The 17,714-nt window shown below is 42.0% G+C and overlaps 1 protein-coding gene across 1 annotated transcript in view; it reads right to left on the bottom strand.

Moving 5' to 3' along the window:
• The window catches only part of LOC122803163 (short transient receptor potential channel 2-like), a 1,104,815-nt gene that overhangs the window by 836,538 nt on the left and 250,563 nt on the right, over positions 1-17,714 (bottom strand). The window lies entirely within an intron of this gene.

Here is a 17,714-nt window from a genome sequence, read left to right as displayed (position 1 = left end):
GACCAAAGTAATGCATCTTACCACAATCATTTCATGAAGTCAATAATAAATATAACAGTAATACAATGAAATACATCAGATGGCATTAATTTAACAGACTAAGCCAAATGATTACGCAACAGGTTGCACACATGGCCACGAACATGCACAACAGGTTGCACACATGGCCACGAACATGCAATTTTCGCTGGTCATAATGGTCTACAAAGGGGCTGCACTAGAGGGAAGCTGACAGATGGTATGGGAGGGCTAACAAAAGGGTCTCACCAGAATCCATAGCCGCTGACTAGAATAAGCAGACATATGGTCTGAATCATCCAGCTCTTTCAGTGCCTTTTGCTTCTTTTGCTTCCGACCCTTCAGTCAATAAAAAGAACAGGTAGATGACAAATCTCAGCTTGCCCTGACAGAGACATCTTGTATGCAAAATAAAGGTTGAGGTACTTTCAAAAGCTTTTAGGAGCAAATGCTGCATTGTTCTCCTAAACAAAAACACTGGAGTGGGAGTCGCATTATGGAATTTGTCTACCACAGTTGCACTTTCCCTTTTGATAGACATAAGTGAAAATACTGCAAAAATTGAGAGAAAGATATATACAAGAAAGAATCCACAAAAGGTTTTTAAACTTCATGAGATTCAGAGGCAGTGACCAATACAAGATGTTCACGATGATGAAGGATGTCTGCATAAACAAATGCAATAAAGCTCTGATGCACAGATGCATTAAATGAGCCTGTATAAGAGAAGACAGGCAAGTTCCTGAGCAGGCGATATCAGGTCGTGTTCCTGAGGTATTTTCCTCTCACCAGTCCCCATAAATGTGTCCTCTTGTCCAAGCCTAGAACCACTAGGTCTGATGGTGAAGGTAGGCTTGGTGACCCCCCCCCCCACACACACACACACAACCTCTGCCACCCAATTCCACCAGTGGGAAAACCCTAGCAGGAGATTAGTCAGTCTTAAGAAACCCATACTCATGGTTAGACAGAAAAGATTGCAGAACCCTCAGAATTCAGCTGGTCTGCAACAAGCAAAGACCTAGGAACCAGGTCACCCTCCACCTAGTCAATTTGAATTAAACCATCAGGATGGGGAGCCAGAGCCAAGCCTCCTCCAGATCCCTTGCTGTTCACCAAAACAAATATGTGGAAGTCTGAACCTTTGCTGTTTGACAGTAAGCTCAACACCTGTTGAAAGAGCAAAGCTATTTTTTAAATGGTTTTACCTCTAGAAGAGTTTGGCTGCAGCCAGACCAATTGTTTGCATAAGTGTCCTCTGGCTGAGACTTGTGGCCATCTGCGAGACCCTCTCGTTGAGCCTCTTGTAAGGAACTATCCATCACAACTATCCACCACATACCAAGGCAAAGCTTTCTCCCTGTGATGCTTGTGGATGACTGAGCCGAAGATTCAGCATGTGTGACAGTGATTTATGTCACATTTCTCCCTAAAATAGAAAATTTCAGTTGTGTTCTTCACTCGTTATTACATACAGATGGAGTGTGTATTTGATGCATGGAATCAAGTTATCCAAGTGTCACTGTAGTTATGTATTAGGATCAGGATGCAAACTGTGCAAGCTGCAGAAAAGAACCAATGAGTACATACAGTCAAGTTCATGACATTAGTGTGCTCAAAAGCACACACCTCTGAACTTGTATCCAAAATAACTTTCACATATCTGGTTTAAAGCTGACAACTCTCAGCCTTAAACAGAATGCTAACAATTATATTGGAATCAATAAGGAAAACAAATCAGGACAGCATGATAAATCATTTTGTATCCTAATCAAAGTGAATATGTCTGAGCACCATGACACCCACTTACTTTACAATAAGCATACAGGGGTGTTCACTACATAAAACCATTTCCTCCTTGACTATCATGCTTCCATAATGCTAGATCTGCAGTAGCAGTTTCATCTCACTCACTGTTAGACCAAAGACGACTTCTACTTAGCACAGCATCTAAACTTTCCCCAAGCTAACTTAACGCTCTTCATTTACTCACAATCCTATATGGGTAAGGACCCCACTCCAGATATCTGGCAACCACCAAAAGGCAAATATAACCAGGTACCAATACCTTTACTCAGAACCCTGTCAAACACAATAGGTACTATAAGGCTCATGGTGGGGGAAGTCAAAGGGTTGGCGATGGACATAAAATTACCAACACAGATCTAGCATTACAGTAAGTACACATTTGTAACTGTCATTGGGAGCTCTATCTCCATTACCACTAAGATAAGGCCCCAAGCTGGAACTCGAGCGGCTCTCAAAGAATGGCTTGAGTGATGGTGGCACCAATGGTATACCTAGATCAGGAAATCATGTCCAGCTTACAGAATCTTCAAAAGTGTTCAGCGAAACCTATATGGCAGTCCTGCTCTAGTAAAATGCATGTGTGGATTCTGTTAAAGGTCTGTTATATTTCAAACACCATTCTATGCATTGTGAAAGCCAAAGGGAAAGGGTAATTTAAGAATCGGGTACAAGCATTTCTAAAAAGAAAATTAAATGAAAAGCTGTGCATCTTTTCTGATAGAGTCTATTTGGATAGTTAATTCATTACATGGATTTTATTCCATCTCCCCTTGGGTGGCATGATCAGGGCAAAACCATGGGGGAGGGATCAATAGATTGTTATAAGTTTCCATGGCCACCATAGGTATAAAGAATGCTTTAATCCTCAGGTACACATCTTTGTGGAAGATGATTCATGGAGGGTTGGTACATGAGGATAGACTCTCAGAAATCCTTCTGAATGATATAACCACAGGAAAGAGTTTTCCATGACTGAACGCTTAAGTTCACAATGGCTATGGGGTTCATGGGGGGCTATAATCTTCTCAAGGACAAGTAAAGCATCCAAGGAAGAAGTGTCAATTTGAATGGTGGAACCACAAAAGGAAAATGCCTTGCAAACTTTGAGGAAAGTTAAGCAGACAAGTTACTGCCTTGGAAATGAGAAAGCTATCCAAAAGACTTTAGTGAAGACGAGCCAAGAACAGAATGAAAGATGTGTGACCAATACTAGAAGATGCTGGAAACCAGAGTAGTAAAGGGATCCATCCCCCAGCAGTAGCCCATGCCCACATGCTACAATGTATTTATCATGTTACATCCATAGGCAGAGATAAGGATCAACCACCCTCACAGGGTATGAAGGGTCTCTACTGGAAGAGGTGAAACCAGGCAGTTAATCTGAAGGAATGAAGGTTTAGACTAGGCTATTGGATGCCTTCAAGTGAAGAGGTTTTTCTAAAACTGGAGGAACTGCACTTGTCAGAGTGAAAATATGTTAGATCACTTTGGCTTTGTAATTCTTTGTCTTCTTTAGAAATTTGGGAATAAGAAGAAAGGGGAATGAAAAATTCACTGGGGCATTTTCCTGTAGGATGAAAAAGGGAACAGAATTTGCTGCATTTATAATCTGCTCAGGATGCAGGTATGGCACAGTAAGGCTTTCCACAGCCATGGAATAGGATACCCCCTGTGCTACTGACTGAGAGACCACCCTGGGGTATCAGAGGACAATAACTGAACTAGTTCACAAAGGAGAAAGCTTGCCTTGGTAATGGGTAAAGTAAGGAGAATGATATTTGACACAGCCTCCCAACAAAATGTACAGGGAATGAGTTCTCCCTTGCTTGCTTATGTACCAAAACCATCACCACACTGTCAAAATGGAAAACAATCACATCAGAAGAAAGGAAGTCCTAAAATGCCTACAATATCAGGAGGACTGCCCTCAGTCCTAGAACATTGCTGTACATATTGACCTCTTTGGATGACCATGGGCAGTCTGCTTCAAATAATGACCTCCCCTTCCAAGATACCTGTGATCCCAATCGCCTGGACAAGGGGTCTGTCCAGAAAAAAAGATTGGATTCTAAGGACCACCATGCCACATGCTTCTTACACTTGCTGGCTATCTTGATGTTGGTCTGCAAACTGGTTCTACTAAACATTGATGGTCCATTGAAGCACTTCCGTGTGATACCGACTGAGAGTCACTATGAATAACCTCCAGTACAGCTCTTTTGATTGTGCACCTTTAACTCCTAGTGGGCGTGGCTTGAGCCTTATAAAATAAAGTTATCACCTTACAATTCTAACAAATACTCATTGACATAGGTCAAATATCAATACAATTGTGTTTGCCATCATGTATTCTTCAAGATAAAATATTCTGATACCTTGTACAGGGCATGGTTTTGGAATAATTAATGCAAATATGAACAAGCAATACTTGACACCTAGAGGAGCAGTAGGAGGTAACTGCAGATGCACCTGGAGGAGTCACTCGGATGTAATGAGATAATGTCAACACCATCAAACACCGTCCTCTGAAGCAAAGAACTGCTGGAAGAGAATTGTCCTGAATTAGCTGCATGAAGGAAATCTGTCCTTCAGGTCAGTTTTGCAAGATGGTGTGTTGAGAATGCAACCTAGGAAGCGATCAGACTATGTGGAAATAAGATGCAATTCAGCAGGATTTACAGTTATGCACAAGAAATGGAAAAGTTGAGGACACAAACCCGTCTCTCACCAGATCTGCTAGAGCCAGTCGTTTAGGTAGGAAAGCTGCTGCAGTCCTGCAAACTGACAGCCACTGCTACCACAGATATGCATTTGGTGAGCACCTGAGGGTGTGGCGAGACCAAATGGCAATGTCCGGAACTGAAAAATGTCTGTCTGCAATGCAGAAATGAAGGAACTTCCTGGACTCTTTAGGGAGCTTGCATTCATGCAAATATTTCAGGCCCAGGCAATAATGCTCCTACAGTTTGCCAATATACCAAAATAAGAAGTTATGTACCTACCATAACGTTCCATGTTAGTTGGCTTCATATCGCCTTCTTTCTTGCTGTTTGGGATCGGAGCCGATCCTCTGCATCAACTCGGGCATCTTCAGTAGCTCGAGAGCTGTTTACTGGCTCGAGGCTACCCCTTATCCCATGATGCCTAGTGACAGCTACCCAGATCTCATTTGAAATAGTTAATCCCAGACATAATATGAAAGAAACCAGTTAACAAAAAACTGGTAGTTCCATGCATCCTAAAATCTAGAATAGGTTAGGAAGACCTAGGCAGAAGAGTAACAATAAAGAATACTCAGCCAGTGAAGGACTCCTCCTCTCGATCCACTAGGACGGGGGGAGGGACGCAAGAAAGAAGGCGAGATGAAGATAACTAACATGGAACGTTATGGTAGGTACATAACTTCTTAATGTTAAGTTGTCTATCTTACCTTCATTCTTACTGTTTGGGACAGCATCCCTAGCACCCAACATCCTGTGTGGCTCAGTGGAACAGAATCTTCAGAACAGTGGAACCAAAGTTAGCTCTGCTCTGGGAGACCATATCCACCTTGTAATGAGAAATAAAGGTATGAGGGTTTACCTACGTGGCAGCTGCACAGATGGAATCCATGGGCAACCTAGACTGAAAAGCTACGGAGGTGGTTAATGCCCTAGTAGAATGACCTTTCGGTTTAGTTGGTAACTATTCCGTAACTGGTAAATAAAAGTAATAGGGTGGGATAACCATCTGTATAAGGTCATCTTGCAAACTGGGAGACCTTGTTTGTTTAAGGCATGAGAAAGGAATAATTGGTCTGACTTTCTTATTTCTTTAGTTCTATGTAGGTAAAAATGCAATTGTCTATGAACATCCAAATGGTGAAGCTTGTACTCTGCCTTGTTGCTATGATTTGGAAGAACTCAGGGAGATCTATAGATTGATTTAAATTATTTTCTGAGCAGACTTTAGGAAGAAACTAAGGATTAGTCCTTAGAGCAACTCTGTCCTTGTGAAACACCAGGTAGGGAGGACGAACACATAGTGCTTGAAGTTCTGAGACACGCCTAGCTGAAGTGATAGCAACCAGAAAGAGCGTCTTCCAAGACAGAAACTTCATGGAGCAGGATGCTGCTGGTTCAAAAGGAGGCAGAATTAAGGAAGTTAGGACTAAATTAAGGTCCCAAGGAGGAGAGGGATCTCTCATTGGAGATCAAAGAAGAGATGTTCCTCTCAAAAAAGCTTTACAGAACTTATGAGACATGATGTTAGAATTTGTCAAACCTATATGAAAATTAGAAATGGACGCTAATTGTACCCTAATCGTAGCGGAAGCAAGCCTGGAGTAAAAAAGTTGTGCTAGGAATTCCAGAATTTCGTGGACTGGGGCTGAGAAGGGATCCACATTCCTAGACTCTGCCCAGCAAGAAAAACATTACCATTTGCTAGCATAAGTTTTTCTCGTTGTAGACCTATGAGAGAAAACGATAATCTCGCAGACTGCAGGAGAAATGCTGGGAAGCAACCAAGCTGTGAGCTGGAGAGTTTGGAGGGATTGATGCAACCCGCCTGATTGATGAATCAGGAGATCTGGAATCGGGTCCAGGGCTGATCGAGAAGGCAATGGTGCAGGAACGGGAACCATATCTGTCGAGGTCAGTAGGGGGCAATGAGGATCATTTTGCAATCTAATGATTTTGCTTTCTCTATGAGTTTTGGTATCAGGGGAAACTGAGGAAAGGCATAAAGTCCCTGAGGCCAATCATGGACTAGAGCGTCTCTGGGTATGACCTGGAAGCGGAAGAAGGGAGAAGAAGTTGCTGCATTCGCTGTTGAAAGGGGTGGCAAAAAGATTGCAGCAAGGCTGTCCCCATTTGCGGAAGATAAGACACGCAACTTCCTGATTCAGATACCACTCGTGAGGCATGAGGATAGCTCTGCTGAGCCTGTCTGCTATGACGTTGGATCTCCCAGGGATGTGTGTCGCAATCGGAAAATGTTGAGAGGAAATCACCCACTGCCAAAGTCTGAGTGCTTCTAGACAGGGGGTAGGATCTGGTTCCGCCCTGCTTGTTCATGTACCACACCAGTGACATGTTGTCTGTTTGAATAGCAATGGTCCCGGAAGGAAGAGAGTCTTGAAGGGCTTGCAACACTAGGAGCACGGCTCTCATTTCTAGGACATGTGTGCAGATGGTACTCGTGAAGTTGCCAAGTGCCTTGGACTGTCCTGCCCAGATAATGCCCCCCCACACCCTATCAGGGAGGCGTCTGTAGTCACTGTGGCTACCGTAGGGGGCTGTATGAAAGGTCTGCCCTGAGTCACTAGTGGGGAGACCATCCACCAAGAAAGGTGCTTTTTGCATGCCTCCGTGATCAGGATCATGTAAGACATGGGTAGCTCCTGGAAAGATCACTGCGTGAAAAGAAGCCACTGAAGAATTCTCATGTAGAAACGTAATGGAAGTAGAAGAATGGCAGCTGCCATGGAGCCCAGAGTTTGAAGGACATACCTGACCTGGATCCTTTTGCTCTGCATTAGGATTTGCACTTGGTCGAATTGTGGACACTCTTTCCAGTGGTAACCTTGCGAACATTTCCCTTGCGTTTAATTCTGCCCCTATGTAAGCGATAGACTGACAGGGCAACAAGGCAGATTTTTCAAAATTTATTGTAATACCTAGCCGGGTGCAAGATGTGACTGTATAATCCCACGCTTGTAAGAGTTTATGCCTGGTGGTAGCAGTGAGGAGCCAATCGTCTAGATATGGAAATACCTGGAATCCTTGACATCTCAAGTGAGCCGTGACCACTGTCATACATTTGGTGAACACCCCAGGGGCTGTGGTGAGACCAAAGGGCAGAGCTCTGAACTGGTAATGACTGGCCCCCACCTGAAAGCGAAGAAATCGCCTGGAGCATCTTTCCATCTTGACATGGTAGTACGCATCCTGAAGATATGTCGAGCACATCCAATTGCCCTGACCCAGGAAGGGTAGAATGGACTGTAGCGTGACCATCCGAAACTTTGATCTTTGCACAGGTTTGTTTAGTCTACTGAGATCCAGAATCAGTCTCCAGTCCCGTTTTTTTTGGTACCAAAAACTTTGAGTAAGTTCCGGATCATTGCTGGTCTGCGGGGACTTCCTGAATGGCTCTTTTTTTCTAGCAGTTTTGAAACGTCTGTTACTGCTTGCTCCTTCAGATTGGGTGGAACATCTGGAAGGGCCTTCTTTGACTGTAAGGGGGGATTGATGGAAAGGAATTTTGTAACCTCCAGATAAAATGGACAGTACTCATCTGTCTCTTCTTAAATTTTGCCAGGCTTTTGGGTACAGCGAAAGTCTTCCCCCAACTGCCTCCAGAGGTGAGCAGTCGGGCAACCCTTCAGGGATGCTGAAAGGGCTTGTCAGAGAAGGATTCTCTGTTGCCCTGGTTCTGCAGACCCCCTCTGCCACGACGGTGGCATCTATTATTGTTTCCCCCTCTGCCACTGGAGGAAAACTCACTATGTGCGTCAGGCAAGGCTCCCTGAGATTTGCGGAACCATGTCTTCCCACTCTTCTGACCCTTGGGGTAAGGTCTAGAGGGAGTGGAAAAATGGACTCCCACGGCAGAGAGAGTCTTGCCTTCTTGCTCACACCTAGTCAACGTGTCTTTCACCTGTGGCCCAAAGAGAAAGGAGCCAAAGGGGGTATTGGTGAAGGACTCTCAAAAGGGTTCCGCAAAGTGACAGCTGAATCCAAGCATGCCTCCTGAGGGCCACACCCGTGCCAGCGGCTCTACTTGCTCCATCGGTTGCATAGGAAATGAGCCTCATGGAGGAGTTAACTACAGAATTAAGAGTTGCTAGCTGGGAAGCTACTTTGGCTTGTACTCCCTCAGCTGTAGGATATTGAAGGGCATCTCCAAGCTCTTTAAGGAGATCCCTTTGAAGGCAAGGAAAATGACAGTTGAGGGACCTCATGGAGAAGGTCGCTGAACCAAACATTCGCTTTCCGTACCTGTCCATAGTCCTAGACTCCTTGTTAGGGGGATGAACAGATGAGGTCTCTGCTAACTTTTTTTGGTGGCTGCTGCTACCACCATGGCATCAACGGGCATACCTTTAGAAAGGAATTGCTTATCCTAGGGGGCTGTAATAAATGTACCAGGTCTCCTATGAGTTGGTTCCACTGTGTCCTGAGCTGAGCAAGCCTTCCGAGCCACTACAGACATAAGTGGGTCGAAAGGAGGAGAAACCCAGGAGGTGGAAGGTCAGGAACCAAAAGCGTCCAGGAATACAGACTCATCCTCGGTAAGGGCTAGGGGATTCCAGTTCCCCCTCTGCCTAAGCATTTCCAGGATGTCCGAAAAGGAAACCTCTTCAGAGGGGGATCTCGGGAACCCTTCCGATTCATCTAAGTCTGTATCAGAAGTGACAGACGCAGGTGAGTCAATGTGCTTCCTCTTGCACTTCTTCCGAGGGGGCTCCTCTGAGTGATCAGGGGAGGCCGGAGACCTCAGAAGAGGTAACACCCAATGGGGTGTCCTGGTGCATCGGTTCCCTATGCTTGGGGTCTGGAGGAGGAGCAGAGGTTGGCACAGACACTACAGGGGACGGAGCTGGAGTGGCTGGTAGTGGAGCTGTCTCAGGGGACAGCACATTCTGCATGACCTCAAAGGCGGCCCTGCCTTGAGGTAGAGAAAGCTCCGGTTCCGAAGAAATAGTAATCTTTCTCCGCACCGAGGGGGATGGCTGAGGCCGATGTTGGAGCAGAGCTCACCTGCGCCGATGCTCTGAGAGGGAGAACGGTGTCGGACAAGGGTCCAACGCCACTCACCCCCTCGGAGCAGACGAGGGAGCCCTGGCATCCAGATTCCTCGATCGAACTATCGAGGTAATCGTAGCCGAAGTCGGAACCGAAGGAGAGATTGTGATCGGAGCCGACGGTTCCACTACTCTAACCCGAACAAACTCCGGCTCCGAACTCAATGGAGTCGGCGGAGGAACAGAAAAGGAGGTGGATGGAGCAGATACCTGTTGAGGATGGCTAGACAATAATTTTGCTAGTGCCTGTGATTTAAGCAACCTACTTACTACTCTCTCCACATCATGATCCGACAGCCTAGAGGATCGAGAGGAGTGTGATGAATGGTGGCTACGTTCACTTTGCAATAATGGAGACAGAGGAGTCAAATGAACCGACTCTAATGAAGGGACCCTCAGACTCTTATGGCTCCGGGACGGCTCTGAAACATCCAACGGAGCCGACGGAGGGGTTATCTTGTCGGTGCCAGCCAAAACAAACATACTCAGCAAATCCTGTACAGGAGTCGGCGGTTTAGTGGATTTTGGGGATTTCACTGGCTGGGAACTCTTTGTCAGTGAATCCTGAGGCTTTAAGAGACCCCTAAGAATCAATTTGTTCTTGCGCTCCTGAAGGACTCTTGGACTAAAGGCATGGCAAATAGAACAGGAGTCCTGCAGGTGAACAGCGCCCAAACAATAAAAGCAGCTAGTGTACCCAATCTGTTATTTTCTGACAGCATGAGTCACACTTTTTAAAGCCAGATACTTTAGCTTCCTTAGACATGACCCAACTAAAAAAAAAAAAAAAAAAATTAAAATAAAAACAAGCACCACCAGGTAAACACAGACAAATAAGTACTATTCTAAACAAGATACACTTATAAATATACAATGTCTTTTTTTAAGGATAGCAAAACAGGAAAGGATAGCAAAACAGGAAAGGAAAGCCTCTAACTGTTCCTTATAATACCCATCAAATACACTAGTATCTTTCAAACCTCACAAACACTCTTATTATTACATGGGGACATCCACCCCAACCCAGGTCCCAATACCCTCCTCAATCCCACCCCTTCAAACCATACAGCTAACTATACTATCATACCCTTCTCCACTGACTCCCTCTCTATTGCTCACTTAAATATTCGTAGCATTAATAACAAATTAACACAACTCCATGCCTTAATTGATTTATATGCCTTTGATATCCTCTGTCTCACAGAAACCTGGCTTAAACCCAGTACCAAAGACAACGAATTTACTCCCCCAGGCTATAGCACCTTAAGGCAAGATCGTCTTAATAAAAAGGGCGGAGGAGTGGCCATCCTATATAATTCACAACTTCAGGTAGCCTTAATTGACTCCTTGCCCCCCTCCCAGGAAATGCAGAAATACTTTGCACCAAACTCCAAGTTAATAAATCCAAGGCTATAAACATAATATGTTCCTACATCCCTCCAGGTAAGAACATCAATACCCTGGAAAATATCCTTAGCTGGGCCTCCTGTAGCTTTCCCCAAGAAACCATAATCTTAGGTGATTTCAACATTGACTGGAACTCCTGCAAATCCCCCACACCCTCCACTCATCTTAATCTCTTCAATTATCATCAAACCATCAACTCCCCTACTAGAATAAATAAATCCACCAACAAACAAACCATTCTAGACTGGATACTAATCAATAACAATCCCCTCCTATAAAACAGGAATACTCCCTGATAATATCAGTGACCACCTCCTTACCTTTATCACTAAACAAAAAGTTAACAATCCCAAACCAACTATTTTCCGAACCAAACATAACAAAACAGAATTCAACCTAGCATCCTTTCAAAATGAACTCAAGGAATACAACTGGTCTACTCTAAAATACCTCCCAATAGATGAGGCTGTAACCTATTTCAACAATACCTTCCTACAAATTCTAAACCAACATGCCCCATCCCGCTTAGTCAGAGTCAAATCCAAAGCAGCCCCATCGCTCCTAAAACAACTAAACAAACTATGAGCTAGAAATAAACTATGGTCTAAGTGGAGGGCCACAAAAAACCCAGTTGACCATCAAAACTTCAAACAGCTGAGAAATAAAGCTAAGAAGCTGACCATTCTGGACAAGAAAAACTACCACCTTCAATATCAACAAAACCAACACCAAAACCCAAAACAATTTTGGTCAGGAATAAAGAAACTACTCCATCCTGGCAACACCAAACGCCTACCCCAGCTAGCCTAGCACAAACCCAACCTAACATAATAGCCGACACTTTCAACAACTTTTCTCTCAAACAGTTACCTCACTTGCAAGTACCATGACTCCCCAAACCCCCAAACTACTCCCACTCAAAACAACACACATATGCTTAAGTTCAATACTGTCTCAACAACCTATATACATAAGCTGCTTTCTAAACTCAAACCCTGCACCCCTTCTGCAGACAAGCTTCCAGCTGAATATCTGCAGCTAGCTGCATCCGAGATAGCCTACCCAGTCTCCATCTTAATAAACAGAACCATAACTGAATCCAAAATCCCATCCTGTTGGAAAATCTCCCATATTATTCCCCTCCATAAAGGAGGAAACTCCAATGAACTCTCCAATTTTACCTATTGCCCTTCTATCTCCTCTATCCAAAATAATGGAACGCTGCATTCACCATCAACTTCATCATCTCTTAAATAACAACTTGCTTGTAGACTCACAACATGGTTTTAGACCCTACCACAGTACTTCAACTGCCCTTCTCTCCTTCACTGACTCTATCAATAAAACCGCAACAACAACCTGTTCTCCTCTGCACTATTCTTAGACCTCTCAAAAGCGTTCGATATGGTCAACCATAAACTTCTCCTCGATACCCTACAATCCCTCTCACTTGAATCACAAGCATTACAGTGGTTCAACTCATACCTGACTAATAGAAAACAAGCAGTCCTCTGGGACAGCCATCTATCCTCTCAACTCCCAGTTACTATTGGTGTCCCACAAGGATCGATCCTAGGTCCCCTACTTTTCTCTATTTTCATAAATAACCTGCCCACTTCCTCCCAACATCCACTTGTATACAGTATGCAGATGATTCCACTCTCATCTGCTCTGCTTCTTCCCAGCACAACTCCACACTGCTACCCAGGTGGTCTTCACTGCAGCAGAAAAATGGTTCCAACATATCTGCCTCCTCCTAAATCCCAAAAAACTAAACTCCTACTGTTCACCCCTACCTCTAAATCCACCCCTATCACTTTTCCATTGTATCATGCAATGGTACTGTCATCAACCTGACTTTTCCACTAAACTACTAGGCGTAACCATAGACAATCAGCTAAATTTTGACTATCACATTGACTTAACTATCAAGTCAGTCCATAAAAGATGGGTGCCCTTTACAGGCTTAAGCCCTTCCTTACTGCCACCTCCCGAGTAGCTCTCGCCCAAACTCACCTCATTTCTACATTGTTATGCGCTTCTTCCTTCCTTTATCAATATATCTAAAGCTAATCTTCAAAAACTGAATACCGCCTACTACAGTATAGCCAGATTTGCCACTGGCTCTCTATTCCAAACTCATCACTGTCTTAACTTAAAAAAACTAAACTGGCTAGAACTTCCAAACCTAATACTACTACAACAACTAATCATCACTTTTAAAATTCTACATTACCCCACCAACACACCCACACTAAATAAACTCATCACTCCTTATAAAAATCTCACTTCACTTAGATCAGCCAACAAGCTACTAGTTACTACCTTGAAATCTCACAATAAATCAGGTGATTCCTTATTTGCAAACACTGTCGGTTCTTACTGGAATAAACTCCCCACAGAATTGACCTCCCTAGGCTCATGTCATCTTTTCAAAAAACAAATGAAAACTCACCTAATAACTCACTGGCTATGCCCCTGCTCTAATCCTGACTGACCTCAGCAAGATTATTACTCTCCCAATCTGCTCCTCTGTACTTTTGCTCTTCAGTTCTAACTTCAACTGACTTCCACAGTCCCTTTTTTTATACCTCCACTCTTCTGTTCTTAGCTCTGTTTGACTCCCCTCTGACCACTCTGTTTTTCTGTCTCTTACATCTATTAGCTGACCTCCTATAATTCATACTACCCTTTTCATTTCTCACTATCTTTGTTTTCCCCTCTCCTCTACCTACTGCCTCTTCCTTGCCTCACTAAGTCCAGAAAACCTATACCTAACAGTAACTGTAATTTATCATTTCCTTTCTCTTTACATCATTTCTGCCTCTTACCTATCTCTAACCTCTTAATATCTTTTACATTACTAACCTGCCTGTTTTAACACTATATATTAACCACTTTTATGCTTTCAGCCAATACCTTTTTGTTGTTATTACTAGCTACTATGGATATTGTTTTAACTGTAAATTGTTTTTGATACTGAAGCATCTCTCCTCAGCCCCTGATTGAATTTTGATTGTCATCTAGTCAGATTTGTACATGAAAAAGGACTTGCATTTGTATTTTGCCATATTATACTATATTAGTTTTAGTTGTATTTGTATAGCTAGTACTATTAGTGACTTCATATATTGTAGTGTATTAGTCTGATAGTGGAGCTTTTCTCCTCGGGCCTCTGCTGAAAATGGACATGTATCCAGCCAGACTAGCCCGGTTAACAAATGTAAAATAAATAAATAAATAAATAAGTTAAACGGCTATCCTAGGGAGAGGGGGAGGGGGAGAACTCTAACTTAAATGAGTTCTAAATAAAAGGGAAACGAAGAAGAACTAAGTACTTCAACAACACGTACAGAATAAAACTAAGAACAGTAAAATATCTATTAGTTTAAGGGGTCTAAGAGAATATTTTTAGACAAAAATTTGAAATATACAAGCCTGAGCCAGAAAACGACACCTCGCAGCTGAAGCGGCAAACAAGATCTGGGTAGCTGTCGCTGATACGGGGTAGCCTAGAGCCAGTAAACAGCTCTCGATCGGCTCCGATCCCAAACAGCAAGAATGAAGGCAAGATAGACAACTTAACATCAGATATTTTCATTTTACAAAAACAACTTGGAACACTTATACCTACACTAGTGCTTGCTTTAAAATAACCTGGCACTTTATTCCATGTATAAACTACTCGCTCAGAGAACCAGTTAGTACATGTCCACAACAGAGCCAGTGGTAAAAAAGGAGAGTCCAAGTAAAAACCACAGCAAAATTATTATGAATAAAAGTCTGACATCACTCTAGTGCCTCAGCCAGTCTTCTTGGAGTTAACTGTTCTCATTTAATGATGTGTGTAATTGTGTGTTATTAACACCAATATAAACAGTTATCTAATAAAAAACTACCCATTTACAAAAGAGCTTTCCAGCTACATTCCTTATTCAAACCAGCAGGTGTCAGGTTACCATATTTTAAAATGAAAAAAAGTTTCCTTAAACAGTAATTTATTTTTTGCAAGCGAAACACTTACAGCTATAACATGTTCCAATATACAGCCCTTCAGGTCATCATACCCACCCCCCAATGAACAGTATTATAATGAACTGCCATGGGGATTTCACATTTATTCTTTTTAATGTCTCTTATGTGCTTCTGTAGTCTTAATCTAAAAGATCTCAGTCTCTCTCATATAGAAAAGACTACAGGAACACCTCAAAGCATATACCACCCCATCAGTATTGCATGTATATTGTGCTATTGGGTTATACCAGACACCATTAATATTGTCAAAGGACTTGACTGCATATTGACATATGGAACAGCTTTCGCAAGTCCAAGTACCTTAAGCACATATATCTAACACAATCTACTTTACGTACACAAAATTTACTGTGAACCACCATATCTTTCATACTACGTCCCTTCTTAAAAGATACTAGTGGGGTCCTACATAAATTCTTAACATGACATTTCCCGTTCAAAAGAAATGGCCAATAATAAATGTCAACATCCTCAGTCAATACATTAAACACAGTTACAAAATAAAACCTTTCTACCATCCCTAGGGCCATAATTAACTAAACTCCTATAGACATCTTTTGTTCCAATATTTACATCGTTCCCATTCAAGTGTTCCATTTTAAACAACTCAAGAGCATTAACAAGTCTCACTATAGCCTCTGTTTAAACATAACACAAGTACAAATCTCTTGTTCCATAACAGTCACCACTCAACCTACTCACTTGTAAAAATTCTCCATTAGGTAAAGCAATCAATAGATGGGGAGGATGACAATTTTTAGCACCCAAAAATGTCCCCATCATTAAATTTCCTGTAAACTCTAGTACTTACAACACCACATCCAAAAATGTAATAATTTTTCTACTCTGCAAACCATCAAACTTCAAGCCAAAATGGGTCTTATCCAAGCCACCTACAAAAATCTTTAACTAGTGACTTCCCTCCCCTACACAAAAAATCTAATTGTCAATAAATCTATAATAAACTACGTAGTTCTTTAAAAAATCTAGTTTATACAAAAGATCTACTTCAAAGAGGCCCATAACAAAATTTGCATACATGAGGGGGGGGGGGGGCAAATGGAGCCCCCATAGCTATATCCTGAACTTGATCATAAATAACGATTAAATCCAAATAGACCAAATCAGTAACAATTAAGCAAATTCATGCAAATATTTTAGGCTAAGGCAATAATGCACATCCAGCTTGCCAATATACCAAAACAGATGAACTTGAACACGTTTATTATGAGAATATCTGCACTAGTGCTTGCATTAATATAACCTGGTACTCCATTCCATGTATAAACTACTCTCTCAGAGAGCCAACTAGTACATCTCTCATTCCTACATCATTTTCTAGATAGGCTGTCTAATGATTCTGTACTACTTTTTGATAACCTCAAACATTCCCAGATGTAGTCCCTAAATGCCCTATACAACTGAACAAGGTTTCCTAAACATCTTTTTGAAACAAGGTACAAACTCAACATATTTTAATATTTCATAACAAATTTTCACATCCATGGATGCTGTTGGTATATTGCCACTGTACTCATTCCAATTTACTCAAGCTTGTTTTGTTAAAATGTTTCCATATCATTAGACCCAAACTAGACTGTGGAATAATGCAACAATGATTTAATCCATTCCGATGTCTTAGATTTTATACATCTTAGTACTATACGTTGTATACTATCATTAACCATATGGTTGACAGGATCTGAAAAACTCAAAACTGGGCCTACGAATATGCCCAGGTTTGTAACTGAATCTACAGTTTCATTCACTATGTGCTGTATAAAATATTCACCTTTCAATCTATGTCTCGCAATATCATATACTTGGTTCTTGATGCATTTATCAGTATATTCTTCTGTTATGCCAAAATGGTCAGTTCAGTCAAGTCCTTTTGTAGACATGCCCTATCTGTAATACATGTAATCAATTTACCAATTTTCAAGTCATCTGCATAGACTGTAAAACACTTCAGATGAAAAGGATCAAACCTGAAAGATACAACCTACACAATTGGCCTAGGATAAGGCCCTGTGGACACCCTGACTACAACATAGAATTTCACCTGTCCAACTGCTTTAGGACACTTGCTATGGCCCAGCTGTAAGCCATGCGACTATCTTATCAAGGTTATACCAATACCTAGTTTTTCTTATTTGTTGATCAGTGTTGTGTGTAGTAGGACCCTATCAAAGAGTGAAGTTAAATCTACACAAATATCACAGTACATTTTTATTTATGGTCATTTGTTATAAACCTGTTTCAATATATGAATGCTGATGTATGTTTTTTAAGTCTCAACTCTTATGGGTCTGAATGACGAAGTACTGGGAGATTTCTCAAGAATGGGGACATCCACTCATTTAAACCATCTTTAAAGGACCAACCCTAACAATCTAGTGAATAACAGATATAACGGTACTGTAAATTAATGAAGAAAGCTTCTCCCTGAGCTTTGTTTGGGTCCAGTTTGCAAAGGTTTTTTTTCAATATAATCTAATTTAATTTCAGTGTGCTAAGTTTCCTCAATGTTATCAAGACAATTTATCAACCACTTTGTGCAAACGGTTTTGCATAAAACATTGCAAATAACAAAAATATTCTTTCTCTGACAAATTTCAGAACCTACACACAGGAGTAAAGATGTACAAATTGATAA

The sequence above is a fragment of the Protopterus annectens genome, chromosome 5.part1 (genome assembly GCF_019279795.1).
Source record: "Protopterus annectens isolate FY-2018-M chromosome 5.part1, PAN1.0, whole genome shotgun sequence".
NCBI lineage: Eukaryota > Metazoa > Chordata > Ceratodontiformes > Protopteridae > Protopterus > Protopterus annectens.
This window is presented reverse-complemented; position numbering and strand designations above follow the sequence as displayed.